Here is a 23780-nt window from a genome sequence, read left to right as displayed (position 1 = left end):
ACACAGTGAACAGAGGTCTTAGAGAACAACTCCATACTGTTCAAGGTAATCATTAGTAACAACGAAAACATGATATGTCAGATTTTCATTCCTCTGGTTATTTTGCTTACATTTGCTAAATGTTAGGATAAAGCAATTTCGAGAAAAAGTCGAGACACGTGAACATTCAACGTGATCGCTGATTAATTTGTGCCAAAAAGTAATGTGTGTGTGCTTTGTGTGTGTTTGTGTTCGAGTTTGTGTGATGCTACCATCTACCTGAATTGTAACATAATGTGTTCAATGTTGTAGATATAATGGATGATCACACAGCCAAGGTAACGAACATGGGAGAACAACTCCAAACCATTCAAGGTAATCATTAGTAACAATGAAAACACAATATGTCAGTATTTGAGTCCTCTGGTAATTTTGCTTAGATTTGCTAAATGTTAGGATAAAGCAACTTCGAGAAAAAGTCGAGACACGAGAAAAATCAACAGGATCGCTGGTTGATTTGTGACCATGTTTAGGTGAAAATTATTCAAGTGAAAAAAAAAAAAAATGAAATAGCCTTTCAAAAAGTAATGTGTGTGTGCTTTGTGTGTGTATGTGTTCGAGTTTGTGTGATTGTCACGACATCCGACCGGGATTACTTGACTACTGATTCCCATACAAGAGCCAACACAATAGGTACAATATATACAGTTTATTTACATTATATTAGAAAAAATATAACGCACAACCATCCTCACACAGGGGTTCTCTTTCAGTCCCACTCACACAAAACGATGAATGATATCTACAGATGAATTTCCTATTTATAATATATAATCGCCCTATCAAAGACGGTAGCTTTCCTCCCGAGTTGCGGCTAGTCACACAGTCCACCCAACAACAAGTCACACCAGCTACGGTCACATAGATTTTCCTCCTGTAGGCGGTATCTGGGCACAAAGTCCAGCACAATGTAAGTATGACGATATCTAGCCACACAGATGATCCAGTAGATCGATATGACGTCACCAAGGTGTTCAGATAATTAGCGGTAAGGCTGACGTCATCAGGACATGCAGACAAACCACACAGGAATGTCTGTCATTATAAGATCACACAGACCACAATCAAGTAAGACTGCCGTCATCTGGTCACACAGACCAACCACTCAGGAAGGCATGACGTCATATGACGTTACGTCATCAGGGCAAATAGTCCAGATGATGCAACAGACGAACAGTCACACAGACTGAAGTATATGACGCTATCCGGTCACACAGACCAGATATCCAGTAACACAGACATGACGTCACATGGTACATGCACCCTAGAGTCGAAGCTCATGGTTGGGAAAAGCTACAATATACGTACCACCGCATTACTTCGTTTATCAATATCAATTGTATGTGTTATAGCGGTATTAACTTCATGTACATTTGACAAATAACATTATTATAACCTTTACAATAACCCTGCAGAGAACTGGTTCTATTATCAGAGTAATTATTATAATTTCGGCCTAAAACATATATACAGTCATATCCTTAAGCTAACAATACTTCTGTTTACATTTAACACATTTTACCTGACCGAATACTCACGCATGTACACACAGCCCGTGCACACATAGACTCGAATGCACGTACCTGTAGCCAGGTGTAATCCACCTCTTATAATACAAAACATACATACACGAGAAGGCACACTCATAACAATCCCTATTATGGGAGTAATATAAGTTTAAACTTACCGCAAGCTGATATTTGCGCTTCCACCGAACACAAACACAATCCGGTCTACACCCGACAATGTCTGCTCCCAACTGACGATCTTACCTGCTGCGCATACGTTACTCACCTTTAGTTCGCGCCAAATAGCAAGAGCACGTAATATACAAAATACTTACAATGGCATGTGGCAGTGATGCTACCATCTACCTGAATTGTACCATAATGTGTTCAATGTTGTAGATATAATGGATGATCACACAGCCAAGGTAACGAACATGGAAGAACGTGTAAAGATCATCTCGAAAACTATGGAAACGAAATCAGGTTTGTTAATTTCAGAAAAAAAATATACCTTTGAAATGACGTTAATATATAAAGACGTGTCACAGAATATCACAGACGTGAATATCGTACTGAATTGTCAGAAATATATCGTTATTTCATTTCAAACAAAACCCACAAAGATGTAGTGAGATTTAAAACAGAACAGGACACAGTGAACAGAGGTCTTAGAGAACAACTCCATACTGTTCAAGGTAATCATTAGTAACAACGAAAACATGATATGTCAGATTTTCATTCCTCTGGTTATTTTGCTTACATTTGCTAAATGTTAGGATAAAGCAATTTCGAGAAAAAGTCGAGACACGTGAACATTCAACGTGATCGCTGATTAATTTGTGCCAAAAAGTAATGTGTGTGTGCTTTGTGTGTGTTTGTGTTCGAGTTTGTGTGATGCTACCATCTACCTGAATTGTAACATAATGTGTTCAATGTTGTAGATATAATGGATGATCACACAGCCAAGGTAACGAACATGGGAGAACAACTCCAAACCATTCAAGGTAATCATTAGTAACAATGAAAACACAATATGTCAGTATTTGAGTCCTCTGGTAATTTTGCTTAGATTTGCTAAATGTTAGGATAAAGCAACTTCGAGAAAAAGTCGAGACACGAGAAAAATCAACAGGATCGCTGGTTGATTTGTGACCATGTTTAGGTGAAAATTATTCAAGTGAAAAAAAAAATGAAATAGCCTTTCAAAAAGTAATGTGTGTGTGCTTTGTGTGTGTTTGTGTTCGAGTTTGTGTGATTGTCACGACATCCGACCGGGATTACTTGACTACTGATTCCCATACAAGAGCCAACACAATAGGTACAATATATACAGTTTATTTACATTATATTAGAAAAAATATAACGCACAACCATCCTCACACAGGGGTTCTCTTTCAGTCCCACTCACACAAAACGATGAATGATATCTACAGATGAATTTCCTATTTATAATATATAATCGCCCTATCAAAGACGGTAGCTTTCCTCCCGAGTTGCGGCTAGTCACACAGTCCACCCAACAACAAGTCACACCAGCTACGGTCACATAGATTTTCCTCCTGTAGGCGGTATCTGGGCACAAAGTCCAGCACAATGTAAGTATGACGATATCTAGCCACACAGATGATCCAGTAGATCGATATGACGTCACCAAGGTGTTCAGATAATTAGCGGTAAGGCTGACGTCATCAGGACATGCAGACAAACCACACAGGAATGTCTGTCATTATAAGATCACACAGACCACAATCAAGTAAGACTGCCGTCATCTGGTCACACAGACCAACCACTCAGGAAGGCATGACGTCATATGACGTTACGTCATCAGGGCAAATAGTCCAGATGATGCAACAGACGAACAGTCACACAGACTGAAGTATATGACGCTATCCGGTCACACAGACCAGATATCCAGTAACACAGACATGACGTCACATGGTACATGCACCCTAGAGTCGAAGCTCATGGTTGGGAAAAGCTACAATATACGTACCACCGCATTACTTCGTTTATCAATATCAATTGTATGTGTTATAGCGGTATTAACTTCATGTACATTTGACAAATAACATTATTATAACCTTTACAATAACCCTGCAGAGAACTGGTTCTATTATCAGAGTAATTATTATAATTTCGGCCTAAAACATATATACAGTCATATCCTTAAGCTAACAATACTTCTGTTTACATTTAACACATTTTACCTGACCGAATACTCACGCATGTACACACAGCCCGTGCACACATAGACTCGAATGCACGTACCTGTAGCCAGGTATAATCCACCTCTTATAATACAAAACATACATACACGAGAAGGCACACTCATAACAATCCCTATTATGGGAGTAATATAAGTTTAAACTTACCGCAAGCTGATATTTGCGCTTCCACCGAACACAAACACAATCCGGTCTACACCCGACAATGTCTGCTCCCAACTGACGATCTTACCTGCTGCGCATACGTTACTCACCTTTAGTTCGCGCCAAATAGCAAGAGCACGTAATATACAAAATACTTACAATGGCATGTGGCAGTGATGCTACCATCTACCTGAATTGTACCATAATGTGTTCAATGTTGTAGATATAATGGATGATCACACAGCCAAGGTAACGAACATGGAAGAACGTGTAAAGATCATCTCGAAAACTATGGAAACGAAATCAGGTTTGTTAATTTCAGAAAAAAAATATACCTTTGAAATGACGTTAATATATAAAGACGTGTCACAGAATATCACAGACGTGAATATCGTACTGAATTGTCAGAAATATATCGTTATTTCATTTCAAACAAAACCCACAAAGATGTAGTGAGATTTAAAACAGAACAGGACACAGTGAACAGAGGTCTTAGAGAACAACTCCATACTGTTCAAGGTAATCATTAGTAACAACGAAAACATGATATGTCAGATTTTCATTCCTCTGGTTATTTTGCTTACGTTTGCTAAATGTTAGGATAAAGCAATTTCGAGAAAAAGTCGAGACACGTGAACATTCAACGTGATCGCTGATTAATTTGTGCCAAAAAGTAATGTGTGTGTGCTTTGTGTGTGTTTGTGTTCGAGTTTGTGTGATGCTACCATCTACCTGAATTGTAACATAATGTGTTCAATGTTGTAGATATAATGGATGATCACACAGCCAAGGTAACGAACATGGGAGAACAACTCCAAACCATTCAAGGTAATCATTAGTAACAATGAAAACACAATATGTCAGTATTTGAGTCCTCTGGTAATTTTGCTTAGATTTGCTAAATGTTAGGATAAAGCAACTTCGAGAAAAAGTCGAGACACGAGAAAAATCAACAGGATCGCTGGTTGATTTGTGACCATGTTTAGGTGAAAATTATTCAAGTGAAAAAAAAAAAAAAATGAAATAGCCTTTCAAAAAGTAATGTGTGTGTGCTTTGTGTGTGTATGTGTTCGAGTTTGTGTGATTGTCACGACATCCGACCGGGATTACTTGACTACTGATTCCCATACAAGAGCCAACACAATAGGTACAATATATACAGTTTATTTACATTATATTAGAAAAAATATAACGCACAACCATCCTCACACAGGGGTTCTCTTTCAGTCCCACTCACACAAAACGATGAATGATATCTACAGATGAATTTCCTATTTATAATATATAATCGCCCTATCAAAGACGGTAGCTTTCCTCCCGAGTTGCGGCTAGTCACACAGTCCACCCAACAACAAGTCACACCAGCTACGGTCACATAGATTTTCCTCCTGTAGGCGGTATCTGGGCACAAAGTCCAGCACAATGTAAGTATGACGATATCTAGCCACACAGATGATCCAGTAGATCGATATGACGTCACCAAGGTGTTCAGATAATTAGCGGTAAGGCTGACGTCATCAGGACATGCAGACAAACCACACAGGAATGTCTGTCATTATAAGATCACACAGACCACAATCAAGTAAGACTGCCGTCATCTGGTCACACAGACCAACCACTCAGGAAGGCATGACGTCATATGACGTTACGTCATCAGGGCAAATAGTCCAGATGATGCAACAGACGAACAGTCACACAGACTGAAGTATATGACGCTATCCGGTCACACAGACCAGATATCCAGTAACACAGACATGACGTCACATGGTACATGCACCCTAGAGTCGAAGCTCATGGTTGGGAAAAGCTACAATATACGTACCACCGCATTACTTCGTTTATCAATATCAATTGTATGTGTTATAGCGGTATTAACTTCATGTACATTTGACAAATAACATTATTATAACCTTTACAATAACCCTGCAGAGAACTGGTTCTATTATCAGAGTAATTATTATAATTTCGGCCTAAAACATATATACAGTCATATCCTTAAGCTAACAATACTTCTGTTTACATTTAACACATTTTACCTGACCGAATACTCACGCATGTACACACAGCCCGTGCACACATAGACTCGAATGCACGTACCTGTAGCCAGGTATAATCCACCTCTTATAATACAAAACATACATACACGAGAAGGCACACTCATAACAATCCCTATTATGGGAGTAATATAAGTTTAAACTTACCGCAAGCTGATATTTGCGCTTCCACCGAACACAAACACAATCCGGTCTACACCCGACAATGTCTGCTCCCAACTGACGATCTTACCTGCTGCGCATACGTTACTCACCTTTAGTTCGCGCCAAATAGCAAGAGCACGTAATATACAAAATACTTACAATGGCATGTGGCAGTGATGCTACCATCTACCTGAATTGTACCATAATGTGTTCAATGTTGTAGATATAATGGATGATCACACAGCCAAGGTAACGAACATGGAAGAACGTGTAAAGATCATCTCGAAAACTATGGAAACGAAATCAGGTTTGTTAATTTCAGAAAAAAAATATACCTTTGAAATGACGTTAATATATAAAGACGTGTCACAGAATATCACAGACGTGAATATCGTACTGAATTGTCAGAAATATATCGTTATTTCATTTCAAACAAAACCCACAAAGATGTAGTGAGATTTAAAACAGAACAGGACACAGTGAACAGAGGTCTTAGAGAACAACTCCATACTGTTCAAGGTAATCATTAGTAACAACGAAAACATGATATGTCAGATTTTCATTCCTCTGGTTATTTTGCTTACATTTGCTAAATGTTAGGATAAAGCAATTTCGAGAAAAAGTCGAGACACGTGAACATTCAACGTGATCGCTGATTAATTTGTGCCAAAAAGTAATGTGTGTGTGCTTTGTGTGTGTTTGTGTTCGAGTTTGTGTGATGCTACCATCTACCTGAATTGTAACATAATGTGTTCAATGTTGTAGATATAATGGATGATCACACAGCCAAGGTAACGAACATGGGAGAACAACTCCATACCGTTCAAGGTAATCATTAGTAACAATGAAAACACAATATGTCAGTATTTGAGTCCTCTGGTAATTTTGCTTAGACTAAATGTTAGGAAAAGCAACTTCGAGAAAAATCAACGGGATCGCTGATTGATTTGTGACCATGTTTAGGTGAAAATTATTCAAGTGAAAAAAAAAATGAAATAGCCTTTCAAAAAGTTATGTGTGTGCTTTGTGTGTGTTTGTGTTCGAGTTTGTGTGATGCTACCATCTACCTGAATTGTAACATAATGTGTTCAATGTTGTAGATATAATGGATGATCACACAGCCAAGGTAACGAACATGGGAGAACAACTCCAAACCATTCAAGGTAATCATTAGTAACAATGAAAACACAATATGTCAGTATTTGAGTCCTCTGGTAATTTTGCTTAGATTTGCTAAATGTTAGGATAAAGCAACTTCGAGAAAAAGTCGAGACACGAGAAAAATCAACAGGATCGCTGGTTGATTTGTGACCATGTTTAGGTGAAAATTATTCAAGTGAAAAAAAAAAAAAAAAATGAAATAGCCTTTCAAAAAGTAATGTGTGTGTGCTTTGTGTGTGTATGTGTTCGAGTTTGTGTGATTGTCACGACATCCGACCGGGATTACTTGACTACTGATTCCCATACAAGAGCCAACACAATAGGTACAATATATACAGTTTATTTACATTATATTAGAAAAAATATAACGCACAACCATCCTCACACAGGGGTTCTCTTTCAGTCCCACTCACACAAAACGATGAATGATATCTACAGATGAATTTCCTATTTATAATATATAATCGCCCTATCAAAGACGGTAGCTTTCCTCCCGAGTTGCGGCTAGTCACACAGTCCACCCAACAACAAGTCACACCAGCTACGGTCACATAGATTTTCCTCCTGTAGGCGGTATCTGGGCACAAAGTCCAGCACAATGTAAGTATGACGATATCTAGCCACACAGATGATCCAGTAGATCGATATGACGTCACCAAGGTGTTCAGATAATTAGCGGTAAGGCTGACGTCATCAGGACATGCAGACAAACCACACAGGAATGTCTGTCATTATAAGATCACACAGACCACAATCAAGTAAGACTGCCGTCATCTGGTCACACAGACCAACCACTCAGGAAGGCATGACGTCATATGACGTTACGTCATCAGGGCAAATAGTCCAGATGATGCAACAGACGAACAGTCACACAGACTGAAGTATATGACGCTATCCGGTCACACAGACCAGATATCCAGTAACACAGACATGACGTCACATGGTACATGCACCCTAGAGTCGAAGCTCATGGTTGGGAAAAGCTACAATATACGTACCACCGCATTACTTCGTTTATCAATATCAATTGTATGTGTTATAGCGGTATTAACTTCATGTACATTTGACAAATAACATTATTATAACCTTTACAATAACCCTGCAGAGAACTGGTTCTATTATCAGAGTAATTATTATAATTTCGGCCTAAAACATATATACAGTCATATCCTTAAGCTAACAATACTTCTGTTTACATTTAACACATTTTACCTGACCGAATACCGAATACTCACGCATGTACACACAGCCCGTGCACACATAGACTCGAATGCACGTACCTGTAGCCAGGTATAATCCACCTCTTATAATACAAAACATACATACACGAGAAGGCACACTCATAACAATCCCTATTATGGGAGTAATATAAGTTTAAACTTACCGCAAGCTGATATTTGCGCTTCCACCGAACACAAACACAATCCGGTCTACACCCGACAATGTCTGCTCCCAACTGACGATCTTACCTGCTGCGCATACGTTACTCACCTTTAGTTCGCGCCAAATAGCAAGAGCACGTAATATACAAAATACTTACAATGGCATGTGGCAGTGATGCTACCATCTACCTGAATTGTACCATAATGTGTTCAATGTTGTAGATATAATGGATGATCACACAGCCAAGGTAACGAACATGGAAGAACGTGTAAAGATCATCTCGAAAACTATGGAAACGAAATCAGGTTTGTTAATTTCAGAAAAAAATATACCTTTGAAATGACGTTAATATATAAAGACGTGTCACAGAATATCACAGACGTGAATATCGTACTGAATTGTCAGAAATATATCGTTATTTCATTTCAAACAAAACCCACAAAGATGTAGTGAGATTTAAAACAGAACAGGACACAGTGAACAGAGGTCTTAGAGAACAACTCCATACTGTTCAAGGTAATCATTAGTAACAACGAAAACATGATATGTCAGATTTTCATTCCTCTGGTTATTTTGCTTACATTTGCTAAATGTTAGGATAAAGCAATTTCGAGAAAAAGTCGAGACACGTGAACATTCAACGTGATCGCTGATTAATTTGTGCCAAAAAGTAATGTGTGTGTGCTTTGTGTGTGTTTGTGTTCGAGTTTGTGTGATGCTACCATCTACCTGAATTGTAACATAATGTGTTCAATGTTGTAGATATAATGGATGATCACACAGCCAAGGTAACGAACATGGGAGAACAACTCCAAACCATTCAAGGTAATCATTAGTAACAATGAAAACACAATATGTCAGTATTTGAGTCCTCTGGTAATTTTGCTTAGATTTGCTAAATGTTAGGATAAAGCAACTTCGAGAAAAAGTCGAGACACGAGAAAAATCAACAGGATCGCTGATTGATTTGTGACCATGTTTAGGTGAAAATTATTCAAGTGAAAAAAAAAAAAAATGAAATAGCCTTTCAAAAAGTTATGTGTGTGTGCTTTGTGTGTTTTTGTGTTCGAGTTTGTGTGATTGTCACGACATCCGACCGGGATTACTTGACTACTGATTCCCATACAAGAGCCAACACAATAGGTACAATATATACAGTTTATTTACATTATATTAGAAAAAATATAACGCACAACCATCCTCACACAGGGGTTCTCTTTCAGTCCCACTCACACAAAACGATGAATGATATCTACAGATGAATTTCCTATTTATAATATATAATCGCCCTATCAAAGACGGTAGCTTTCCTCCCGAGTTGCGGCTAGTCACACAGTCCACCCAACAACATGTCACACCAGCTACGGTCACATAGATTTTCCTCCTGTAGGCGGTATCTGGGCACAAAGTCCAGCACAATGTAAGTATGACGATATCTAGCCACACAGATGATCCAGTAGATCGATATGACGTCACCAAGGTGTTCAGATAATTAGCGGTAAGGCTGACGTCATCAGGACATGCAGACAAACCACACAGGAATGTCTGTCATTATAAGATCACACAGACCACAATCAAGTAAGACTGCCGTCATCTGGTCACACAGACCAACCACTCAGGAAGGCATGACGTCATATGACGTTACGTCATCAGGGCAAATAGTCCAGATGATGCAACAGACGAACAGTCACACAGACTGAAGTATATGACGCTATCCGGTCACACAGACCAGATATCCAGTAACACAGACATGACGTCACATGGTACATGCACCCTAGAGTCGAAGCTCATGGTTGGGAAAAGCTACAATATACGTACCACCACATTACTTCGTTTATCAATATCAATTGTATGTGTTATAGCGGTATTAACTTCATGTACATTTGACAAATAACATTATTATAACCTTTACAATAACCCTGCAGAGAACTGGTTCTATTATCAGAGTAATTACTATAATTTCGGCCTAAAACATATATACAGTCATATCCTTAAGCTAACAATACTTCTGTTTACATTTAACACATTTTACCTGACCGAATACTCACGCATGTACACACAGCCCGTGCACACATAGACTCGAATGCACGTACCTGTAGCCAGGTATAATCCACCTCTTATAATACAAAACATACATACACGAGAAGGTACACTCATAACAATCACTATTATGGGAGTAATATAAGTTTAAACTTACCGCAAGCTGATATTTGCGCTTCCACCGAACACAAACACAATCCGGTCTACACCCGACAATGTCTGCTCCCAACTGACGATCTTACCTGCTGCGCATGCGTTACTCACCTTTAGTTCGCGCCAAATAGCAAGAGCACGTAATATACAAAATACTTACAATGGCATGTGGCAGTGATGCTACCATTTACCTGAATTGTACCATAATGTGTTCAATGTTGTAGATATAATGGATGATCACACAGCCAAGGTAACGAACATGGAAGAACGTGTAAAGATCATCTCGAAAACTATGGAAACGAAATCAGGTTTGTTAATTTCAGAAAAAAATATACCTTTGAAATGACGTTAATATATCAAGACGTGTCACAGAATATCACAGACGTGAATATCGTACTGTATTGTCAGAAATATATCGTTATTTCATTTCAAACAAAACCCACAAAGATGTAGTGAGATTTAAAACAGAACAGGACACAGTGAATAGAGGTCTTGGAGAACAACTCCATACTGTTCAAGGTAATCATTAGTAACAACGAAAACATGATATGTCAGTTTTTCATTCCTCTGGTAATTTTGCTTACATTTGCTAAATGTTAGGATAAATCAATTTCGAGAAAAAGTCGAGACAGGTGAACATTTAACGTTATCACTGATTAATTTGTAACCATGCTTAGGTGAAAATTACTGAATCGAAAAAAAGGAATTTGAAATAACCCTTCGGAAAGTAATGTGTGTGTACTTTTTGCGTGTTTGTATGTGTTCAGTGTTTGTCAATATTATGAGGCAAAACATTCAAAACCGACCGCAAATTTTATATTGTAAAATGTCAAAGGTTGAAAATGAATAAGATAATGTATTAATTCAACATTTCATTCAAAAATTGAATTAAATGCATTTCAAACAAAAAGATTTAAGTGTAATTTTGATAAGAGAGACACATCCTTCCGAAGGTATCACTGGTGATATTTTCATAATAATTTTAGTCAACGATACATTAGTAATTGTTCTGCATGAAGTTGCCTTATGACGTTTTACTTTTTAATATAAGATTTAAGCATAGAAAAGGGAAGTTAGGATCATGCCGACATATTGACGATGTCTTAATTAAAACTAACAGGCTATTTCTTGTTCCCAATATTTTGGAAATTTTTTACTGAGTTTCATTGCGCGATATAGTGTTCCTAATGTTACGTTATGCCTCTACACTCTTGGAAACAGAATATATAAGTATATTGGCGTAATAAGCTCTTTCTTGTCAAATGGTTCATCAGACCAAAGGTTTTATCAAATAAATCCATATTTAGCATTAGAAGCATGGTTCTATATCATAGCGAAAGCTCATCCGCTAAGGACAGCCTTACGGTGAAAGAAAGATGGTTGGTTGGTTGGTAGGTATCATCTCGACGACGAAGTGCTTATCCTAACTCTAGCTATTGAAACCGGTGCAGAAGCTGAAAGGCAGAGTCAGGAGCTTATGTAGATTTGGATTGTGTTAGGGTAATTATGAGGTCCGTTTGATACCTAAAACTTAATTGTTGCATTGTGACGCTATTTCTTGACCTCGCACAAGCCACCGTTTAAGGTACCATCTGCCAAACTAAAGTAAGAGGTTAGTTCGATGCAGGTTAAATTATAATTAGCACTTTTTGTTGGTGTCCAGTCTTGGAAACCATTCTAAGATTATTGTCTAATAAGCTTCTTTATCACTTTACAAATGTTTATTGCTTTCCTGATTCCACTCCATTCCTTCAGCCTACATCTATTCACTATATACGTGATTTATGTGAATGTGCTGATTTAGAAAGGTTATGAGAGGTTTCTACATTGAAGTAGATAATGTTATAATAGACTGAGATTATTAAAGATAGATTTAAGGTTTTGTTTCCTTGTGCATGCATGGGTAGGATGGGTGGATTATGGTTTAGGCTATGTTTTAAGTAGGAGTAATGTGTTAATTCTAACTGGTTACATTTGAGTATAGATAGTGAGGGATTAAGTTGTCTAATCTAATCTATATGCGATACATCCCACGGTTGTGTAGAAGTACTTTTTATATAGGGTCTGAGAACGGGTCTTGTATGATGTTTAGTTGGTTTGCATGTTTGTTGGTTGTATTATATTTATGATTGTCTGTTGAGATAATTGTGTGCGATTCTGGATTTAGAGATTGCTGGAAACGGTGTTGTTTGCTTTTAGAAAAGCGAGTGCTCGTACGTTTTTACAGGAAAGCTGTGGCATTGTGGTGTAAGCGTCTTTTTTAATATTGTGTATGCATCAAGAAGGACAACGCACTTGTGCACATATTACGACGTTGGATAAACCAGTTATTACTATTGTGCTGAACATCAAGCTAGTAGTACTTTCCGCCAATCATTACGAGATGCAGGGTTCTTCAAATTTCTCTCTCCCTGATTTCATGCGTCGTCCGGTAATATATTTTCTTAATGCTCTTCCTTGTGAGATGCAGGATGGATCTTCTGCAAATTTAATACACATGCTTCCCTTAGCCCCTAGTCATGTCCAGTGGAAAGTTGTTATCGCTATTTCCTGAGAAGTGTAAGCTGTATTTATCTCTTGGTATCTAGCGGTATCCTTTAAATTTTCCGACTTATCAACACATCAATGATAGGTCCTGAGATGTTGTCGATAGCTACCTCTCTAATTGTATATGTACATGTTTATAACTACAAGATTCCCTACTAAAATGTGGCGCTTGAAGTTTGAAACTCATCAAAACAAAATTGCTGAGAAGTCTGCATCTTGTTTGTAAAGGGTTGTAGTTATTTTTCATCGATATTTTCCTCATACCTAAACGTACTTATCTAAAAATCCATTTGTGGGTTATGGTGGGTCCTGTCATTTGTACTCTAGATTGACAAATTTCGTTAAGACTTGATACGTAGGTTTCAATAAGGTTAATTCACCCGATAAAAAGAAATGAAGGAATGTAGAGAAAGTAGTGATAGCTCAGATCACCGTGTAATCTCAGGTGAAAAAATCGGCGATATCTCGTCAGGGGAAAGAATCCAAAGTCTTCAAATTAGGGCCTCCATTGAAGTCCATAACGAGGCATTGTCTAAGAAGATATTAACATAATAGTTGTCCAGAAAGAAGATAAGATATCAGATCCTAGATTAAGTCCGATTATGCGATGTGGGCAGCAGGTACACTGCTTATACCCTACCAGCAGACCAGTTAGTTTCTAATACGTTCTTCGTACAAACAAAACGATGCTTCGAAGTAAGTCCTCGCATTATGACAATTTCTTTAACTGTTACAACTGTCGATATCGTAAAACTTATCCTAGTCAAAATTGAATCCTCATATCACATTTTATATACTTTATGGGTACATTTTATGTTGACCATGTACCGTGCATTATTGTATAGAAGGAATCCGACAGTACCTACAGTAATTACAAATATATTCAATGAGAGGTTCGAATATTAGTATCTTTCACGAGTGTGCATACATCTAAGAAAAAACAACACGCTTAGACATTCCGCCGTCAGCAGCAGTGGTTTTTTATCGATGTGAAAAATAACGATTTCATGAATGTGATTTTCTTTATGTTTCACAAATAAAAAATGGGATGTTTCAGATGCTGGTAGGCGTATTCGGACGAATGAACAATTTTGGTGCTGCCTGTGAGTCAAACTCTTTTGCTTTCAACATTTGTGATTCAGTAGAAGTCAGTATTGTCAACCGAGTGTTGCATCTGAATTAAGATAAAAATGTGACATAGTCCAAGGTTTTTGAACAGGTTTTATAGCACAGCTTTGTTTTGGGGCTTACGTCCAACAATAACAGTCATCTAAATACACATTCCCTCCCACTAAAGAAATTACACAAAAATGTATGAAAACGAAACCATTACCGTGTTTTATTGAGTATGAAAATGTCAGTATTTGGTAGAGCCATCTCTGATACAATTCTTGTGCCCATCGTCTCATACTATTGACCTGACGCTGACGCTTGTTCTGAGGAGACCTATGTTATAACTGAATCAATGCAACCCGTTGTTTTCATGTTGCTTGGAATTTTTGAATCTCGTTCACAGGATAGGCCGATTTTTGCAATGTATGGGCATTGAAATGAGAAACAACTAAATGTCAAACCAACTGATCACGGTAGAATAGAAGTATTTGACAAATTTGACGATGAATTTGATGGAAGCAAAAAGAATGAAAACGAAACGCTAAGGAAAAGAACAAAAAGACAAGTTGGCATCCCTTACATCACGGGCCTGTAAGAGACAATTCAAAGCATTTATCGTGGTCATGGCATTGTAGCGGCCATGAAACCTCACAAGACATAGGTCACAGATTCTCGCATATACGTCATCAAGTGTTAAATAAAGATGTAGCCGAATCGATTACGTTGACATCTGGTTATTTTTTGTCTATAATCTGTTTACCATCTCATCACAGTATTTTTCTACCTTAGTGTACATAGGATTATAGTACAGCCGAAAAAATTGGTCGATTCCGTACCATCTGGTTCACTTCGAACGCCAGGGCTAGTACGCTCCACACTGCCCATTTGTCTGATGAAGGTGACCGTGTAGTCATCGAAACGTCACACTCTAATCTTCTACTGGTTGTGTTATGATAACTTCTATTATATTGACATTACCAACCTGAAGAAAAGATCACGGTACTACCATCAAAGACGTGCAAACGAGGCGGACAGAATAGAGACAAGCATATCCAAACAGTAACACTGCTGTCGTACTCATAATGTGATTCTGATAGTATGACTTATTTCTTAATTCCTAAACATGGGTCCCGTCGTCTGTCGGAATGAGTAAAAAGTGGCGTTCAATAGACAGATGGACTCCTCGCAAAGACCTAATATTCCAAATAAGGTGATCACGTGCCTATTGCAGTCTTAATTGTTTTTGCCTTCCCGTCAACAGATGACATTTTACTGGTATAATTCAAACGCCTGTTGACACTACGCTGGCTAACGCAAACATTGTTGTTCCATTGTCCGCTGATGATGTTGTTATATTGTACTTGCCATCTGAAGATTGATATCGCAAATACCAATAATGTTTACCGGTCGGATTTAACCCATTTTATCTTCGTTGAATTAGTTTTATTTTATATATGTCTCTAACATTTTAAGGGTTACTTAATCAGTTTGTGCTTTGTGAGCCGTCAATATTTTTCCCTGAGTCTTCTAATACATATTCTGTAGTTATTTTTTTATCACTTTCAGGGCGATTATATTTATAGCGATGGTTTTGGCTGGTAAGTGTGCTTAGATCTCCATAAATTCAATGAGGTTAATGCACCATATCTAAAGTAAAGGTAACGAAACGTAATATTTATATCACGCTTACCAAAGCATAATCATTCAGATGTCATATTTAAAATACATACTACAAACACATTCCTTTGTTTGACCATGTCATACAAAGTTAGAATAAATTTATGTTACGGGAGACGAGTGTCAACTATTAAGACGTGAAAATGTTTTAAAACCATCGTGATACAAAATATATATAACCGATATTTGTGATTGAAACTGTCAGATTCATCATCAAATAATTTCATACCGCTTTGTGTAGAAATTATTTGACCAAATAATTCTAAAAGATATAATTAAAATGCAATATTTTAAATCCAAGGTATAAATTACATCCAAAGACTGGTTCCTGTAATTTTTTCTCTAAATATCAACTCATCACTTCATATATATCGGACGTTGTTTTCATATTGGTGAAGACATTGATGAACTAAAATGTTATGTGAAAAAATACTTTGATAATTTAAATCTTGTATCTACCTGAACAAGTTATGCACGAAGTGATAACATTGTTTTCAATCGCTAACGTCTGAGTGATATCATCACTTAGATGGGACCAGAATGAATATATGCCATTAAATCTCGGAATTTTAGCTAAATAGCGTTATGTCAGTATATTTAGAATTGTTTAATCAAACAGTGAATATATATCTTATCAGTAATTTATGATATTTGAAAGAATGAAATAAAACATGTTTTCATATTTGTTTCTAGTGACGATAGAGGGGATGAGTGGTATGTCGAGAAGGACGAACATTTTAGAAGGTAATTCAGATTGATATCACGGCAAACAATGCCTTGCAGTGTGTGACGCTAAACATGTTCATGAAAATATAATATTTAAAATAGATAGCGGAAACTACAAACAAATGCTGGTTGCTTTGATATTTCTCCTACATATCAACTCACGGAACAATGTGTATTTATTGGAATGGTTAAATCAGTCACTGACAGTTGTACCTTTCGTTCATCTTTCTCGAAATTGCAGTTGAAATATAAAACATTTCTATATTTATATATTGATGGTTCAAAAGATAATGATAAGGTTGCCGCGGCCATGGTTCCACAAGATGAAGCAAAGTAATGAGAGCTGTTATCCATTCAGACTCTGTTTCTGTACTACAAAGTCTTAACAATAGAAATATCGAAGATATTTTCATTTGTAATACATTGATTCATGAACTTGCCTTTCGTATTGCTTTTTGCTGGGTTCCTGGACACATGGGAATACCAGACAAGGAAAAGCAGATCGTGCCGCTAAGGAAGCTTAATCACTACCACCTGTTGTTTTAAACTTCATTTTACTTTGCAGATCAATTAAGGACGATGCATACAAACGCCGTGAAGGCTAGAAATGGTTAGTGCATTTCCAAATCAAATATATGTAACCTGATGCCGTAGAATCAATTATTGCGAAGAGATAGCAGTTAGTCTATTTCTCTCTGATTAAAGTTAACCTACAGTTAACACGGCCAAAATTATTTCTCAATGCTGATGTTATTGATGTGATTTTTTTGATAACAATATCATTTTCTATGTTTTGCCTTTTACATTTCATAGTAAACACATTTTTTAGTATCAAAATTAGGTATATAGATGTATCTGATTAGTACACTATAAAACAATGATATAACATAGTATTGAATATTAACCATCAACTTCTTTTTCTGATTATCAATTCTAACAGTTTTATACCGAAAACAATTATGTTCAACTTCAGTCTAAAAGCTCATTGTCTTATTCTCATACCTTCAAAGGCTGATTTATCTTATTTCATCATGTTTTAATCATTGTCTTAGTACCCGATAGAAACTATTTTAACATTGTTCTCTGATTATGGAATTCGGTTGGTACGGATCATGTATGGTCCTATGTCACATTTCTCTAGATTAAAATCGAGGTAAACAAATAGCCAATTATTGAAAATCACGCTTACCAAAGCATAATCATTCAGATGTCATATTTAAAATACATACTTTACAAATACATTCCTTTGTTTGACCATGTCATACAAAGTTAGAATAAACTTATGTTACGGGAGACGACTGTCAACTATTAAGACGTGAAAATGTTTTAAAACCATCGTGATACAAAATATATATAACTGATATTTGTGATTGAAACTGTCAGATTCATCATCAAATAATTTCATACCGCTTTGTGTAGAAATTATTTGTCCAAATAATTCTAAAAGATATAATTAAAATGCAATACTTTAAATCCAAGGTATAAATTACAACCAAAGACTGGTTCCTGTAATTTTTTCTTTAAATATCAACTCATCACTTCATATATATCGGACGTTGTTTTCATATTGGTGAAGACATTGATGAACTAAAATGTTATGTGAAAAAATACTTTGATAATTTAAATCTTGTATTTACCTGAACACGTTATGCACGAAGTGATAACATAGTTTTCAATCGCTAACGTCTGAGTGATATCATTACTTAGATGGGACCAGAATGAATATATGCCATTAAATCTCGGAATTTTAGCTAAATAGCGTTATGTCAGTATATTTAGAATTGTTTAACCAAACAGTGAATATATATCTTATCAGTATTTTATGATATTTGAAAGAATGAAATAAAACATGTTTTCATATTTGTTTCTAGTGACGATAGAGGGGATGAGTGGTATGTCGAGAAGGACGAACATTTTAGAAGGTAATTCAGATTGATATCACGGCAAACAATGCCTTGCAGTGTGTGACGCTAAACATGTTCATATAATATAATATTTTAAATAGATAGCGGAAACTACAAACAAATGCTGGTTGCTTTGATATTTCTCCTACATATCAACTCACGGAACAATGTGTATTTATTGGAATGGTTAAATCAGTCACTGACAGTTGTACCTTTCGTTCATCTTTCTCGAAATTGCAGTTGAAATATAAAACATTTCTATATTTATATACTGATGGTTCAAAAGATAATGATAAGGTTGCCGCGGCCATGGTTCCACAAGATGAAGCAAAGTAATGAGAGCTGTTATCCATTCAGAATCTGTTTCTGTACTACAAAGTCTTAGCAATAGAAATATCGAAGATATTTTCATTTGTAATACATTGATTCATGAACTTGCCTTTCGTATTGCTTTTTGCTGGGTTCCTGGACACATGGGAATACCAGACAAGGAAAAGCAGATCGTGCCGCTAAGGAAGCTTAATCACTACCACCTGTTGTTTTTAAACTTCATTTTACTTTGCAGATCAATTAAGGACGATGCATACAAACGCCGTGAAGGCTAGAAATGGTTAGTGCATTTCCAAATCAAATATATGTAACCTGATGCCGTAGAATCAATTGTTGCGAAGAGATAGCAGTTAGTCTATTTCTCTCTGATTAAAGTTAACCTACAGTTAACACGGCCAAAATTATTTCTCAATGCTGATGTTATTGATGTGATTGTTTTCGTAACAATATCATTTTCTATGTTTTGCCTTTTACATTTCATAGTAAACACACTTTTAGTATCAAAATTAGGTATATCGATGTATCTGATTAGTACACTATAAAACAATGATATAACATAGTATTGAATATTAACCATCAACTTCTTTTTCTGATTATCAATTCTAACAGTTTTATACCGAAAACAATTATGTTCAACTTCAGTCTAAAAGCTCATTGTCTTATTCTCATACCTTCAAAGGCTGATTTATCTTATTTCCTCATGTTTTAATCATTGTCTTAGTACCCGATAGAAACTATTTTAACATTGTTCTCTGATTATGGAATTCGGTTGGTACGGATCATATATGGTCCTATGTCAAATTTCTCTAGATTAAAATCGAGGTAAACAAATAGCCAATTATTGAAAATCACGCTTACCAAAATATGTCAATCAGCATTTCCTATTAAGGCTGATTTTAATCATTATCACTTCGAATTAATCAAGGGTAACTGTTGCTGATCCGGTTCAGTTAATGGTGAACTCTGCATATGCACTTGATAAGATATGATGGGCTGTGGTCGTTCGAATGTCACGCTTATCCATGATTTTCTAATCTAAAGCTTAATTACAACCCATATCACTTAACGCCTAGACAAGAAAATGCAAATGGGTTATGAATATCGAAATTTGATAGATATGTTAATAGCAGTTTATTCTGTAATTCGAATGATATTCCAAATTGGATTATCATACGTTGTTATGGTAATTTCGCATGATAATGTTTTACCACTTGTTAACGTTATCTGAATTCGACCTTAGTTTCACACTACTTGCACTTAAACTATCATTGACCCAATTGATAGAATTTAACTATTTGTGCCGATTTCGTAATCTGTTACCCCAAAACTAATTTTGTAAGAACACTTTAAACAAGCTAGATACTTCACACTAAAATATGATTACAATATTCCGTAAAATAGAAAGTGTAATTTGATAATGCATTATTTAGCAAAAATTGTTTAAACTTGCAGATTTAACTATTCATAAAAGACTATCAGCTTCATCAGAAAGCGACCAATTGTTTATTAAAATATAGAGAAGCTACTGCTACAACAAATAAGAAAGATTAATTTAATTACATTAAACTACACGATGCCAGCTTTTTTATACTTCATCGATTGGTTTTATTTAGAAAGGATAACTTTCATTTAAATAAAAAAAAATTACGGCTAAACAATGAAACAAATGTTCGAAAACTACAAACCAAAGCTGGTTGCTGTGATATTGTTTTCCTTAACCTTTCCTTAACAATACATAGAAAATATTTTCAATGGTGAGACATCAAGTAGAGATTAGAAAAAAACAAACTCAGACAAAAGTTCTAATGAACAAACAGCTGTCGATATCAGTCAAACTATTAATAATCTAAGTGAATGACTTTCTAGCGATTACTATGCCATTTTCTTTGTTTTGCGTTTTATTTTAGCACTTTCGGCTTTGGATAAACAGATCATCGAAATAAATACGAACAACTGGAGAGTTCAACACGTGATTACCTTCCTCGCACGAACACTAGAATCAAGCAATGGTATGTAAACTGGTTTAAACGTATACAATGCTTTTGTGAAATTAATAATAAGATATACAAAATATCAAAAAAAGACACGCTGTTGATGTTTGTGAAATGGGAACGTTTTATTATATCAAATACTTTTGGAACTACATTCTGGAAGGAAGGGATTCAGATTTCATGAAATTGCGGGAAAAACTGTAAATGTTCCCATAAAACGCATTTCTGTTTTATCAGTTCAAAATATTTCAGATTAGCCAAGTAAATAAACTCATATACGGAATTGCAATAAAAAAGTTGATATGTAATAAGATGTGTTGAAAGCTGGGTACAAAATGAATGATTAAAAAGAAATTAAGGAATTTTAATGAGGAAAGATCACTTTTAACAGAAACAATTAAAAATAACATAAATATCGCCATTGCAGGTAGATCAATGTTCTATAAATCATGGTTTAAATCAAGATTATAGACTATTGCAGATATTATAAAAAATGCAGAAAACGTGTCCCTCTCTACCTTTTTTAAAAACGTTCTAAAACGTGCCAGCTTCGGTGCATATGATGTAATGAGCCATTCACCGTTAAACATTGTTAATTGGACTGCATTGACCATCTGTCTACTCGAGACACTTTTTATCGTAACATTACAAGTCTAAAGACCCTTGTGGAACTGTTGAGATTGATAAAATTCTAGGTTACCGAAAAGAATGTTGGTCCGTACTAAAGATTATGGCTTATAATTTTTTAATCTTTTGTGATAATATAACCATTTTAAATTCTTAACATTTGTCTTTTACCTTTTAGTTTGTTTGATGTTATTTCCTTTTTGGATCGCTGTGTGTTTTACCGTTTGATGGCCTTAATGACCTTTTACATGTTGACGGGCCATTAAAAATGTCATAATAATAATGATGAAAAGTGCATGGATTATTATCTGCAATTCGCAAAGGCTCGACACTTTTAATATTAGATTATACGGCCTTTCCTATCTCCAAATATTAAGATCGTTTTCAAAACACTTGTCGATCCGAATTGTTTTACAACCTTCTTAATCGAAAGGATGTAGTCACTGGTAAAGTGAAACGGAAAGTTATAGTGTGATAAAAAAGAATGGAATAAGATATATACAATTCTATATAAAGTAAGAAAAAATTCTAGTATTCAATGGCTTCAATACTGAATATCACACCATATTCTTTCCACAAATTGTAAACTATTTAAAGATGGTATAAAAGCTAGTCCACAATGTGCGTTTTGCAATATGTGGATGTCAGGAAGTGTAAAACCTATTACAAAGTTTAGAAACAGTCCTATATGAGCTGATCTTTACATACCCATTTCTATAAACAAACAATCCTTCCTATTCGGGTTTATTAATGACAGAAATTTTAATTTCACTGTTGATAATAAAATAATTCTTATCATTAAACAATATAACAATATAGAAACATGTTTAAATAAGTCGTATAGTTTAAAATAAAAAAGGGATTATCGAGACACCTAAATTTACACAACCGCTCTCGATTTAACTTTATGTTTGTTTTATGTTCTATTTGTGTGATGTAATTAATGTAATATTTATGTCTTGATAAAGGGACAGGTTGCCTTGAAAAGTTGAAAATTCGCTTGTCCGTACTGTTGTTTTTATTTCATTGATGATAAATATAATAAATATATATATCTACATTTTAAATAATTGCTGCATGCAAACTATGAAATACATTCCAAACTGAGTTTGCTTTGACCTTTTTATGGCTTCAGTGAGGTTTGGGAATGTAGACAGAACGGTGGCACATCTGGCAGGTAATCAGTTTATAACCATGACAGCAATCAATAATATCGGAATGCAATCAACCTTTCAGGCGCTGATTCTTTTAAAAAGAACAAATGCTGTTGTAAATGTTCCTGTAAACATCAATTCTATTAAACAATATCTTTTTATATGAAATATCAAATTTTCTTGTCATTGAAGTATACAGATTTTACGTAAATGAGATATCCTTGTCATGTCTTAGGGAAGAGACGATTTGAAAGATTTTATATCACATCTAATTAATTTAATTAAAAGTATTTTTGATATTTCAGCCTTGGTGGATTCCAACGCCAAAAGATTGGACAATCTCGACTGTTGTATCACACCCATTCTTTATGGTAAATACTTGAAAGTCTTGTCTGTATCTTAACTTTCAATCAATCAGATGCAAGGATGTTTCATTTACTTCGGATAAAAGCTTGGTGATTTTTTACCTTTCAATAAATATATTTGTGAATATCTTAAAAATAATTAAAATATATCTTTGAAAGGAATGATGGACTTGATACCTTCACAGTATAGAACAAGTGATCGTGTGGTCCTCAATATTAAGTTAAAGGTGAAAATAGATTTTAGGTTCCATTTACCAAGGGATACGAAGGGTGGAACCAAACGTGGACTATTATGCTTACACAATGCATTTTTCCTTTCCCACACTTATACACAGTAGCATAAAAAATCGTTATGGATAAGCATCGCTGTCAAAATCGTAATTTAAGTAACAAACGAGTCCACCATTTCCTCTACGGAAGGGTGAATTTTGCTCTAGTTCATATAGGAAAATGATTTTTGGTATACCTTGTTTCCCTCTAGTAAGTAGGGTTAAT

General features: G+C 35.7%; 4 long non-coding RNA genes across 4 annotated transcripts; all 4 read right to left on the bottom strand.

Moving 5' to 3' along the window:
• Positions 1-673: 673 nt before the first annotated feature.
• Positions 674-1793, bottom strand: LOC132560535 (uncharacterized). Its single transcript, XR_009554661.1, has 2 exons — positions 1727-1793; positions 674-1332 (listed from the first exon to the last, which is right to left on the bottom strand). It is a non-coding gene; the product is annotated as an uncharacterized LOC132560535 (long non-coding RNA).
• A 1073-nt stretch (positions 1794-2866) lies between these two features.
• Positions 2867-3986, bottom strand: LOC132560532 (uncharacterized). The gene is made up of 2 exons (XR_009554658.1): positions 3920-3986; positions 2867-3525 (listed from the first exon to the last, which is right to left on the bottom strand). It is a non-coding gene; the product is annotated as an uncharacterized LOC132560532 (long non-coding RNA).
• A 1078-nt stretch (positions 3987-5064) lies between these two features.
• On the bottom strand, positions 5065-6184 carry LOC132560533 (uncharacterized). The gene is made up of 2 exons (XR_009554659.1): positions 6118-6184; positions 5065-5723 (listed from the first exon to the last, which is right to left on the bottom strand). It is a non-coding gene; the product is annotated as an uncharacterized LOC132560533 (long non-coding RNA).
• Positions 6185-7599: 1415 nt separating this feature from the next.
• Positions 7600-8726, bottom strand: LOC132560534 (uncharacterized). Its single transcript, XR_009554660.1, has 2 exons — positions 8660-8726; positions 7600-8258 (listed from the first exon to the last, which is right to left on the bottom strand). It is a non-coding gene; the product is annotated as an uncharacterized LOC132560534 (long non-coding RNA).
• Between the last annotated feature and the right edge of the window lie 15054 nt (positions 8727-23780).

This window comes from Ylistrum balloti, unplaced genomic scaffold (assembly GCF_031769215.1).
Source record: "Ylistrum balloti isolate Yb309-2 unplaced genomic scaffold, AGI_CSIRO_Ybal_v1 Utg371074, whole genome shotgun sequence".
Classification (NCBI taxonomy): Eukaryota; Metazoa; Mollusca; class Bivalvia; order Pectinida; family Pectinidae; genus Ylistrum; species Ylistrum balloti.
Note: the sequence above shows the minus strand (reverse complement) of the source record. Positions and strands in the feature narration are given on the sequence as shown.